Source organism: Cynoglossus semilaevis, chromosome 2 (assembly GCF_000523025.1).
Source record: "Cynoglossus semilaevis isolate Cse_v1.0 chromosome 2, Cse_v1.0, whole genome shotgun sequence".
Lineage (NCBI taxonomy): Eukaryota > Metazoa > Chordata > Actinopteri > Pleuronectiformes > Cynoglossidae > Cynoglossus > Cynoglossus semilaevis.
The window spans coordinates 16999894-17011566 of NC_024308.1; the positions used below are offsets into that span (position 1 = coordinate 16999894).

The 11673-nt window shown below is 40.3% G+C and overlaps 1 protein-coding gene across 7 annotated transcripts in view; it reads left to right on the forward strand.

Moving 5' to 3' along the window:
• oma1 (OMA1 zinc metallopeptidase) overlaps positions 1-11673 on the forward strand; it is a 77199-nt gene that overhangs the window by 9780 nt on the left and 55746 nt on the right. For all 7 annotated transcript variants that reach the window (XR_001761816.2, XR_003048754.1, XR_001761814.2 and 4 more), the window contains one exon: positions 269-332. The gene's annotated coding sequence lies outside the window, so the exon portion shown is untranslated. The remainder of the gene's footprint in view (positions 1-268; positions 333-11673) is intronic.

Consider the following 11673-nt stretch of genomic DNA (forward strand, 5'->3'; position numbering starts at 1 on the left):
GTTTAAAGAGCCTTTGGTGATTCTTGATTTCAGTTCTTAGACCTGGTGTGAATGACATCACTCACAATTCTTCAGAGACGGACTTTTATAATGGGAACACCATTTACAAGTGTGTTAAGACTTACTCAGGAATATGTAGAGAAAAATCTTTGTAATATTCCTAACTTAAAAACATGTTTTTCAATTTGTCTTGAAACTTTTTGACTTCTTCCACTTGTCTGCAGAGTTTTCTACTTTATGTCTGCAAATCTCTGTCTGTTTTGTTTAGATATTCTACGGCCTACACAGGAGACATCAGACGGCCCCCGAGACTTCCGGCAATCTGCTTGCAGGTATTTTACAGTATTGACGAGTGAAGAAAATGTGAAAAACAGATAAAGTGGTAAAAGGCAGGATACACACACACACACACACACACACACACACCGCAGAGAAACAAAACAGTGCACAATGGACAACAGACTGGAGACGGCGTCTCTCTAAGAACAGCACTCCCAGAGAGACGAGGCAGTATGAGAGCAGCCCGGCACATCTGCTGTGTAGGTGGCTGAATGACGTCCCATGATGCAGCTTGCCTACCCCCTGACCTTCATGTGGAGTGTTGCTCAAAGTGGCTCTTTCACAGTTCTACTTCCTAGATAAACTTCAGCAAAAACACACACACACACACACACATTCACAGCAGCTGGCTGCAGTGTAGAGGGAGTACAGATATGGAAATGGATGTGTGGTTGTGGTAAAAGTTCCCGTGTCCTTCCACTGTGCTTTAATTATACATGTAGCATGTGGGTGTCTGATTGAAATGAATATTTTACTGCTTTTAATCACTGCCATTGCCAGAGTGATGGAGCATCTGGCCGTGTTACCTGGGTAATTAAAAATGCCGCCTCACACACGGCAGCCTCTGAGGTTGTGTCTGTGGCATGAGACAGGAGCACTCGGGAGGGTTACTAATGAATCCGAATTAGATTTAAATGCTTTTAAAGCAATGCGGACATTAAAAAAAAAAAAAAAATGCCCTCTTTATTCCTTTTCTTGTCTTCAATTTTAATTAGTAAAAACACTGACTAAACAAATGGAAACCTTGTCATAGGTCACCTGACTTTTTAAATGCTACAGTAAAGAGAATGGTCTTCTGTTTCCAAATGTTGCCGTTGCCATGCCAACACCTCGTCTATACATCTATATTTCAGATACTTTCTGTTGCCACCTACTGTTAAGGAGTGTAAATAGGCTGATTGTTTTTCTCATGATTTTTTGCCTTGGCAAAGGCCTGTGACCCACTGAAAACTAGTCTGTGACCCACTTTTGGGAGCAACCCACATGTTTAGAAATTAAGGTCTACTGCAACGGTGTCAAACTCATTTTTACCAGGGGGCCACATCAGCAATACAGTTCCTCATGAAGGGCTGGTCGTAAATGGAATACTGTATAGAACACGGCTCCCCAAACCCCTGGTCTGTGGACCAGTAGCAGCCATGCTACTGCAATTGATTATCATTTATTCAAGCTACAAATATTGTTCATTGCTGTGTGATAAAAAAATGAATTTCTCCTGTTAAGAAACTCTGCTGCATGGACTTTACGAAATGCTTTTTAAGCTCCCGCAGGCCACACGACTTGCTGGGCCACATTTGGCCCCCGGGCCTTGAGTTTGACACATGTGGTCTAGTGTAATCAGATACTGACTTTTGAATGAACCCTCTGGAAGTACCTTGAAATACCTGATAAGTTCCAGTTGATTAAACTGTGATGACATTTTTTAAAAAAAGACTTAAAATAACGATAATATGACTAGAATTCTCTGTAAGAAATTTAGAATAAGGTAAGACTAATCTATGTTTAAAAACAGAAAATGTTCATATATCCATGTCACTGCAGAATGGCATGGGGTCATGGAGGGCATGTAGGTGTTCTCCTGCAACACAACACTGGTCTCCCTCTAATGGCTGCTGCTGTCCTCCCTGATGGCCTTATCTTCCCAATCTGTGCTTGTGAGTGTGTGTTAAGGATGAACTGGCCGAGGCTTTTAAAGTCTGGCTGATGCTATTGGAGATTAGGATGTGAACACAGTTCTCCATCTGACTGCATCTATCCCAGCTCCATGTACAACATTGATAAAAACATCATCAGATGCAAACCTTTTTTCTCTCCTCTCCTGTTACATCTGCTTGTCTGTCAAGTCTGATTTGAACTGAACTTTTATAAAGAGAGTTCATGATGTAATGAGGGGAAGGATGATTGTACAAGCAGAGGGGAAACTGAAGGATGTAGAAATGAGGTGAGCTGAGATCCACGTTAGGTGCTCTGACATCAGTGGCTTTCAGGTGTCTGAGTGAAAACATCATGTTACAAATCAGTAGCAGAGTTTTCAGAGAGTGAACAAGTTGGTCTCTGAACAGGAAACCACTTTACTGCTCTCCTTTTCCCCTTCTCTCTACTTCAACTGGTGCCATGGGTGGACTGTATGTGTCCATGTGCTTTAGACTGCTACAGTGTGATCTTTTCATTTTTATAGAGTCATGTCTTCCCCACAGCAACTATATGGCAGTATATAATACATGAAGCTTTTGTTTGTCTGGACCAGCAATTACTGATATTACAGTATGTGACAGACACTAGGGGTAGATACCACTGTGACCTGACTGGGCAGGAAGGTAGTACATGTGCAACATATTACAACTAGGCCTGGTTACAAGTGTGTTCAGAACCGTGTTAGATGCCCAGTCCAAAATATACAGTCTGATAGTTTCAGACCATGTAGAAAAAACCCAATAACATAAAAAAAAACTAAAAAAATCTCTTCTATTTAATCTATTTACGATCAAAATTTGCATGCAGGTGTATACTCTCATTCTTTATTAGCAGTAATCCTTTAAAATAGGAGTGTCAAACATACGGCCTGCGGACCAAAACCAGCCCGCTTGATAAAATAAAAAAAATCACAAACACTTCATGTTCAGGAAATGGTTGGTAAAATTGATATTTTATTAAATATGAATATTTATCTAATGTACTTTTTTTAACAAAGGAGAAAAAACAGACTTTTTGTTATTTATATGCAATTATGTACTAGTCCGACCAGCTTGACATCTAATTAGGTTGTATGCGGCCCCTTAACAAAAATGAGTTTGACACCACTGATTTAAGATCATAAAGTATGTACAAATAAAAGATAGATATTTAATTTTTAAAAAATCTATTAAGTTGACCTGAACGGATCATGACCTGTAGGAGGCGTTACCCTAGCTCTCCTAAAGATAGGGACATAATTTATATTAGAAGAAATGAAATGCTTTGTTATATCTGAAGCATCTTCCAAATAACATGCAGACATGTTTCAGTATTTCCCACCAGAGGACCCTCAGCTAAATCTCTTATTTATTACACCAACACCAATTACAGTTAGTTTTCTGTCAGAGAGACAGAATAAATGGCCTCCTGAACAGATTAAAGCGTCTAGCACCCTCCTAATTGGCAAACTAAATGATTCAGATTAACACTGATAAAAATGGTTTGGGCAGGTCATCTGACTCAATATACCAATAGGGTTCACTGTCAGAGATAATGATATGAAGAATGTTGCTGCTCTTTATAAAGACTACTCCATAATTGTGCAGTGATTATGATGAGTAAATAATGACTAAGGTGTAAACAGACCCCCATTGGAGGAGAGCAAAGGAAATGTCAGTCAGGAGCAAGAAAACAAACGCACACATTCAAAACCTCATTATGGAAATGATTCAAAAGACGGCATGGAGTAGTTACAGTACATAGTAGTTACTAGACAAGCTGGTTCAATGACCTTCAATGAACAAAAAAGTACATTTAATTTAGAATGTTCTTTATTATTAAGGTAAATATTTGAATGGTATCATGTGCCACAGGTTTGTCTTTACCTTTAAACTGTAATGAGCCGTGACCCTGGGCTTGGCTAATCTAATCTAAAGAACATTCACTCCCAGTTTACACAATAGTGATGTCCAAGTGATAAGGCTTTACTATGATTACTTCAATTTAATAATAGCCACTAAAACTGACCAATGACACTCACATTTATATCTAAAGCCAACATTTCTTTTTTTAATGAAGAAATGTGCTCAGAAACCCCCTCCCCATTAACAGGGAACTACATAAAAAAGACCATCGTACTATACCATATAGATATAGTTCAGATAGATAGAATGAACCAATGACCTTAGAGATGTGAACCAAGAGCAGTAACCACCTCTCCACTGTGTTGGTATGATCTTTCCTATGTTAAGGTTTTGTTTTTGTTTTTTTTCCCCCCAAACTGCTGGTCAAAAACCTTTCTTGTGTATCAAATCACTTGTAAAGTCGGCCACGACCCATTTATATAAAAATCTAAACCAGCTTTTTGTCCAGGTAAAGTCCTTTACAACAGGCCTAAAAATATACAATATAAAAATACAATATATAAAATAATATAATCTAATACATTAAACACAACAGAAAGGGCCCAACAACTAAGACAAACAGGGATGAATCTATGCAGTCAGGGAGGAGTTAACAAGACACAGGTGGGAATGATGAGGTCATCAGTGTGGAGGCAAACTGTGGAGGTAGGGACAGGTGGACAATGTGGTGTGGAACTAGATCAACTAGGAGAAAAACAAATGGTGACAAACAAGGCAAGGAAAAGGTGAATACACCTCGGAGGAACAGAGGAAAAGAAAAACTGACCAGAGTGTGTCTTACAGTGGGACAGGACGCAGGTAGGACAGAGTCATGTCACACTGTAACTGTTGATTCTTTACACTGCCTTGGACCAAGATGGCCAGTACAGTGTATTCTGACCTTGGGGTTGTGACCTTGTGTGGAGTTGCCTGATATGTCTAGTAAGTGATAAAAATACAAAAATAAAAATGACATGACAAACTGTAGCTGGAACTGAAGCACTTTAATACTTTAGATCTTCACTGTGACAGGTGGAAGATGCTGCAGGAACTCAGACAGTGGTCAGTCAGTTGTGCAGTTTGGTGCTCTTTTCAGTTGTGTTAGTGTTGACATTTCCAGGTAGAGTGTTCTCCAGTCAATGGTTTCTCAAAATAGACGTAGACGTCTTATTTGGCTGCTGTCTGAACAGTCTGTACTTTTGGTCTTCTCAAGTGTTCTTAAGACTCCTGTAGGATCCTGTGAAGGTAGATGGACTGAGGATTACTAGTTGGAAGAATTGGTGGTTGCAGGTTAAAAACCCTCTAACACTACAGAAGGTTGTTGGGTCTCAGGTCAGAGGAGTCTTTCCTGCACAGTCACATCAACAGCTCTGAATGAATCACTGTTGTTGTTGAACAGAGACTGGTTAAGGTCACAGTGTTCTTAACTACAGGTCAAACAGTGCATTTATTTGACAAATCAGCATGCTGTGAAATGTCATCTGACTGAAGGCAGAGTATTTATAATGGTAATAAAGTTAAACGCAATGAAACAAAAAGCTCAATAACAAGATAAATTAAATAAGATTAGATCTGTAAATGGAAATGCAAAAGCAAAAGTAAAACGATAAATCAAAGTCGTTAAATTGGCTCCAAATCTTGGAGCCAATGTTCACAGTTTCCTCCAAAACACAGTAAAAATAACAGCCACAAAAGAGAAAGCAGTAAATGTCCTGGTCTCCCCTGTGTTTCTGTCAGGTAGATGGGATGGTTTTTGCTTGGAAATTGTAAAAAAAAAAACTCCAAACACAAATCAACCCAAACAACTCCAAACAAACAGAAGCACATATTTCCCACTTGCTGTAGATTTGCCGAAAAACAAATCCACTGGGAGTTTTTTTTTTTTTTCCAAACATTTCCAAAAAGGCATGTTTTTGTATCTTGTTTTATTTTTGTTTTCCCCACATATCCTTTCTCCTTTCCTGTCATCAGCCGAGTTGGTGATGTCTGTTTGGGACCTTGTAGCAGAATTGTCGTTGTTTACTGATTTGTTGCATTGTAATAGTGTAATATAAATCCTTTATTTTTCTCCCCACACTCTTTTTGTCTCCTACCCAAGATCTCTTGGTTCTAGTGTAGATTCAGAAGCATCCTTACTGTGATGCCACTGGCTCTCTGAAAATCACCTAATGACAGTAAAATCCATCAAGTGTTTCTACCCTGTGTGTGTGTGTGTGTGTGTGTGGGGGGGGGTTCTTTAAGGAATTAGGCTAAAATGTTGACTATATTTAAGTGACCTGGTTGAAGTGACAGGATCAGGTTGTTTTTTACCCCAGTCGTGGTTGTGAGGTAGCCCCAGCTCACACTCCTCTGTGCCACACATTGCCCCAGTTTTCCCCATGACGTGCTCCCTCTACCCCTGACTCATCGTTAGGCTTTTATCGCCTTCTTCCACTTTAATAAAAAACTCTCCAATAAGTCCCCAGATCATGGTTTGGTCGATCACGGCTTCTATTTTCAACACGGCTCTTTTTAATCTCACTCTGAAATAGATTTGCTCCGTCTTCTCTCTAAGCCCAGTCTCTCTGCCTCTGTTTGTATTCCTCCTCACATACTGGACTTAGAAACTTCTGGAGGATCAACTCAGGGTTTCTTATCCTTCCTGGTGTGTTTGTGTCGGCAGTCTGGTAAAAGGCAAATGACTGTGGAGGTGTTGGATGTCATTTTTCTGTTAAGAATGTTAAGCAGAAACTGTGTTGTTGTGAAGATGGAACTGAGTGTTGTTTCAGCCGGAGTTAATCCTGGCCTTCACTAAGTGTGACTCAACACTTCCATGTAGGTACGTTGAACTGAAGTACTGTATATCCTACAGCATCACTGTCCACCTTTGGAATTCCCACTATTCCTGGTGTGTACAGTGATGCTGTGGCGCGTCTGTGTCGTACTTTAGTTCCAGTCTCTTTGGCCTACTTAGGCGTGTTGTAAGTAGCACACTGAGCTGCTTCTTCCTTCCCTGTGGACTCGGGCTTAATAATTGAGTGGTGCTGCGGCGGGCTAATAAGCTAGTCCTGGTGTGTGTGCGTGCTCGTTCGTGCACTCAGGTGCATTAATGACTGCTATTACTCAGGGGTAGAAATTAGTCCGTGCCAAATGCCTGTGGTTTATATAGTGGTGGGTGAATTTACTTTATCCCTCCTGTACCCCCCCACCCCCGCCCCCCTGTAATTGTGGCAGCTAAATAAAAGTAACATTTACAAAGATAATTCAAAATGACTTAAAAGTCTGCTAGCGTCTGCCCCACAGGTCAAACTGACGAGGCTGAAAAAGAAGCTGCCAACAACTACAAGCCGCATGAAATGACATTATTTGTGGCAAAAACCAAATGTCTAGAAAAAACAAATCTCATATATAGAATAGTTCTATTTCACAGTTTCATCAAAAACTGTGAAATAGAACTATTGATTCCAGCTACCAACCCAATAAACTCCAAACCTCCTTAATTCTCCCATTTCCTAAGGGTGTGTTTTCCACTGTTTCCTAGTGGGTATTATATTTAGTTTGGAAAATTAATTTAGTCGCTCATAGTGGGAAGGCGGTAAGTGCTTTTGCCTTACAGCGAGACAATCAGTGGTTTAATTCCCTGTTGTAAGTGATGATTTTCTGTTGTTTGCATATTTCCTTCTTCACACAGTCCAAAAAGCATGAGTTTGGAAATCTAGTCTAAGTAAAGAGAATTAAACAAACTCTTAGTCATATTTTTCAATTAACTTACCCTTTGGTGAGGTTTGAAAAAAATAGTCAATTAATTACATATAATTTTAAACATAGTTTTTAAACAAAATGTGTTGTTTGTTTAAATTGTTTGCTTGAAAACTCCGATATCAGTGTTATCATCGTCCAATCCTATAGCAGAAAAAGGCCAACGTGAAAAGACAAGGTCTCATATCTGTTAGTGAGGAAGAAAAGCTGTCATTTTCTATAGAGCCTAGCTCCTCATGTTTAACAATATGAGGGTGGGTCAGCCGCAGCCCCTGAAGTGAGACACGGCATACATCAAATCTCCAGTCACTTACTGCTTTGTTCTTTTTTATACTCAATGCCTCCTGATTAATGGGACATGACAAAGCAGAGGGACAGGGGGAAAAGTCATTCATCAAACGCCACGGTAACAAACTGCATAGTTGAAATGGTCTGAACTGTTGGACGTGTTCTTTGTGCTTTTTAACACTTGATTGCAGGTCACCTTCCACGTCTGTATACAGGACAATATGAAGGACTAGAATAACTCGGATCTGTTTAACTCTTGGCTGGGTTTACCACATTACAATGATCGGAAATAATTCATATTCTCGGACATCCTTACCTTCAGGTGGGGCTATTGAGCTCTGGGCGTGGCCTACTCAAAATCTGATCATGTCAGTCTATGTCAATTAGCCATTGTAATTAGCGTAGCTGTGATGATAGCACAGAATCGCTGAAGAAGAAAGACACCTCACGCCATCTTTGAAAAATGTTGAATTAATTTTAACAGCTACAAATTAAATGAAAATCTTGTTCATTAAAAAAAACCCAAATGATTTTAAACGACTTGAAAGCTGTGCATTTTTAATCATTTCCATTAAATATGTATAAATATATGGTCCTTTAGTTGGACATGAACGGACGAGACGGATTTTAGACCGGCACTAAAAAAAAGAGAAGAATTACAAGGAAGACAACTAATACCCATGTCCCAGTGTGTGTTTGTGTGTGTGTTTTTAAAAATATCAAACAAAAGTTCTCATCCACTGACTCAATTATATTTCTCCTTTCTGTCATGTGAAAACACACACACACACACACACACACACACACGCAGACGGACAGATGCCCAGAGAGGCCGGCCCTTTTGGCTGATAAAGACCTTTTTGGCTCCGACTGTCCTCTGCTCTGGGCTCATTAATGCCCAAGTGTGTTCCTGTGACTGAGGACTAAGCCTCTCGCTCTTATCAACAAAACCAGGCGTTGGTTTGACACACACTGACGCACACACACTCACACATGATTATGAAGTGCGAGGAGAAGTCACCAACATCTGTCCAGATACATCCTGACTGGACAATGACAGACACCCCCTACGTTTCTGCTCCCACGGTCGTGGTGTGTGGTGGGGCGGGGGGCGAGGGAGGGACGCTGCTTCTGGACTGATCCGTTTGTGTTTGTTGATACATCTGTACGAAGCCTTTTGTGTGTGTATGGGTGAAGCTGTGCTTTGTGAGTGTGTCATCTCAACAGAGGAGGATATAAAAGCGTACACCTACCTGCCCGCTCTGTGTAATTTGTTTCCTTGAACACACACCACACACACACACACACACACACACACCCACATACGCAGTGGCTTGCACACACAAGTGCAAACGGTTGGGTGATTTACATATTTATTACTGTGCTGCTCTGCTGTTCATGTGCTCCACAAATTGATGTGATGCATGTGTGATTAACTGGCAGTTGGTGCAGAGCCGTGTTACAGGGCTGCTTCAGGAAGGACTGTGTGGGAGGATGGTGCTTTATGGCTCTTCCGTGTGTGTGTGTGTGTGTGAATTGTTTGTTTTTTTTTCTTGTATTGTCTGAGCCCTGAGGCCATATCTATTCAGCTTTTGTGGAGAATTATTATTACTTTTCTCCAGGGAGAGCAGAGGTGTGACATGCTGCAACAACAACAACAACACAACACTTACCAGACTGTGTAATAACACAAACATACCACAAACACCAATTGATGCTTATTAGCTAACACAGTTCTTAAGACCAAGGCCATGCAATAGCTCCCCCTGGAGTTAGAAGCATTATATCTATATCTTTTGACAGTTGAACGTTTTAGTTTTTTCCCCCCAATTCTCTTTATTATGATATATTTTTTGGTGGATATTAGCATCTAAATTAAACAAGTTTGCAACAAATACAATGATTTTTCTTTATTTGACAAGAAATAATGTCATTTACTAAAATGGATGTAGTTTTAACAGCAGTGGGATCCTGTTTCTGGTTTTTAGGTTTGGGGATAATTTATTTTTTTTAATATTAACTCCTCCATGCCCAGCTCTTTATTCCTGCCAAAGCACAAATGTGATAATAAGAGTATATGCATTATTAAATTCCCAGGTTTCAATCTCATTTCTCATTTGGTGCCTGGACAAACAGAGCTGAAGGCCTTTTGCTGAGATGAGATCTAAGACACCCAGTATATCCAGTGGCACTCAGTGATCTGATGGCCTTAGAAACTCCCCACCTGTGAGTGAGGATTGTATAATTTATATTTTATGACTTATCCTGAAATGTAGCGTACGACTGGATATTTTCACCTTGATTTAAATATACCACTGGTTTGTTATAGATATATTAAGTTTTTATATAAAATGAAGTTTGTATTCACTCTTTACATTTGCCAAGAGGCCCTGAGGCAGGTGGTGAACCTGGAAAATGTGGTCTTATTTTTGTCTCCCTGTCAGCATCCTGGCACTGCTGATTTGGACTCACTGGAGCCTCTGGTGGCTCCTGCCAGGAATCAGCTTCTTAGCGTTAAAGAAGGGAGAGGAAAGTAGGGAAGGATGGAGTTTGGCAAATAATCAGATTTTAATCGGATTTTTCCTGAAGTAAACCTGAGTATCATCAGTATAACAAAATAAAAAGATTCCATGTCTACATGTAGAAGGTAAACACAGAGACCCCAAAGGTGACAGAGTGGATAAAAGTGATTCTAAAGAAATGACACCTCTCACCTGAGTCTTGTCGTGCCAGTCAAACCAGACTGGAGTTGTTGATGGCTCGTATGCGTGGCATTCCTTTAATCTGAAAGATTGTTTGATATCTAGATTAACTTTGTCCTACTTCCTCTTTTTTCTGGCAGTATTAGTCTGTTTTCTGTTCCTTGTTTACTCCTTGGAATTCCTTTGGCCACTCTGAAGAGAGGTGCCCCAGAGTTTGAAAAACACTGCTTTATTTGGTATGTAAATGTGTATATTTGTAAAATAGAAGAGTGATTGCAGTGAATGAACACACTCTTTGTCTGCTGAGGGAGTTCAGAAACGCCTCTAATTGAGTGCTTCATGGAATCTGGCCCACGGTCATGACGAAGATGTTTGATAGATAGCAAAGGATGAACATAGGGGGAAAAAATGAAATAGGAGAGAACAGGTGGCACAAGAGGAGAGATGGCAGAGTGGGTGAGATATGAGTGCAGGTGCCACACAGAGGGAACCTGAGAAATGTACAGACGGAAGGAAAATGAGAAAGTAATGTTGGGAGAGGATGAGGGAGGACGCAGGATTGCATCCTCAGTCATCTGTGAAACTTTATAAGTACTGGTTGCATGGCCGACTGGCTGGCAGTCAAGTCAATATGACATATGAATATTGCAGAAGCCATTCTCTCCCCTCCTGCCCTTCTCAATTATTAATATCTGCCTCGGAGTTCTCAACTTCTACTCCAGGCCCTCCTCCTCCTCACTGCTCCTGAGAATAGTTGCAGGTGGACAGACAGAAAAATGATGTAAGGTGGAAGTAGCCTCGCCTGATACAGACGGGTTAGAATTCATGGAAAAATGGAGGAATTATCAATCACATATTTGTTTAACAACAAAGCGTTTCCCACACACAGGCGCGCGCACACATATATATCTGATAATAGGATGCTGCAGACATGTTTAAATTACCATTTCAATAAACTGGTTTAAAGGGTTTATTTGTTTAGCCTGTCAGATCTAAAATACTCTGTTCTCAATTTCATGCCTGTGTGG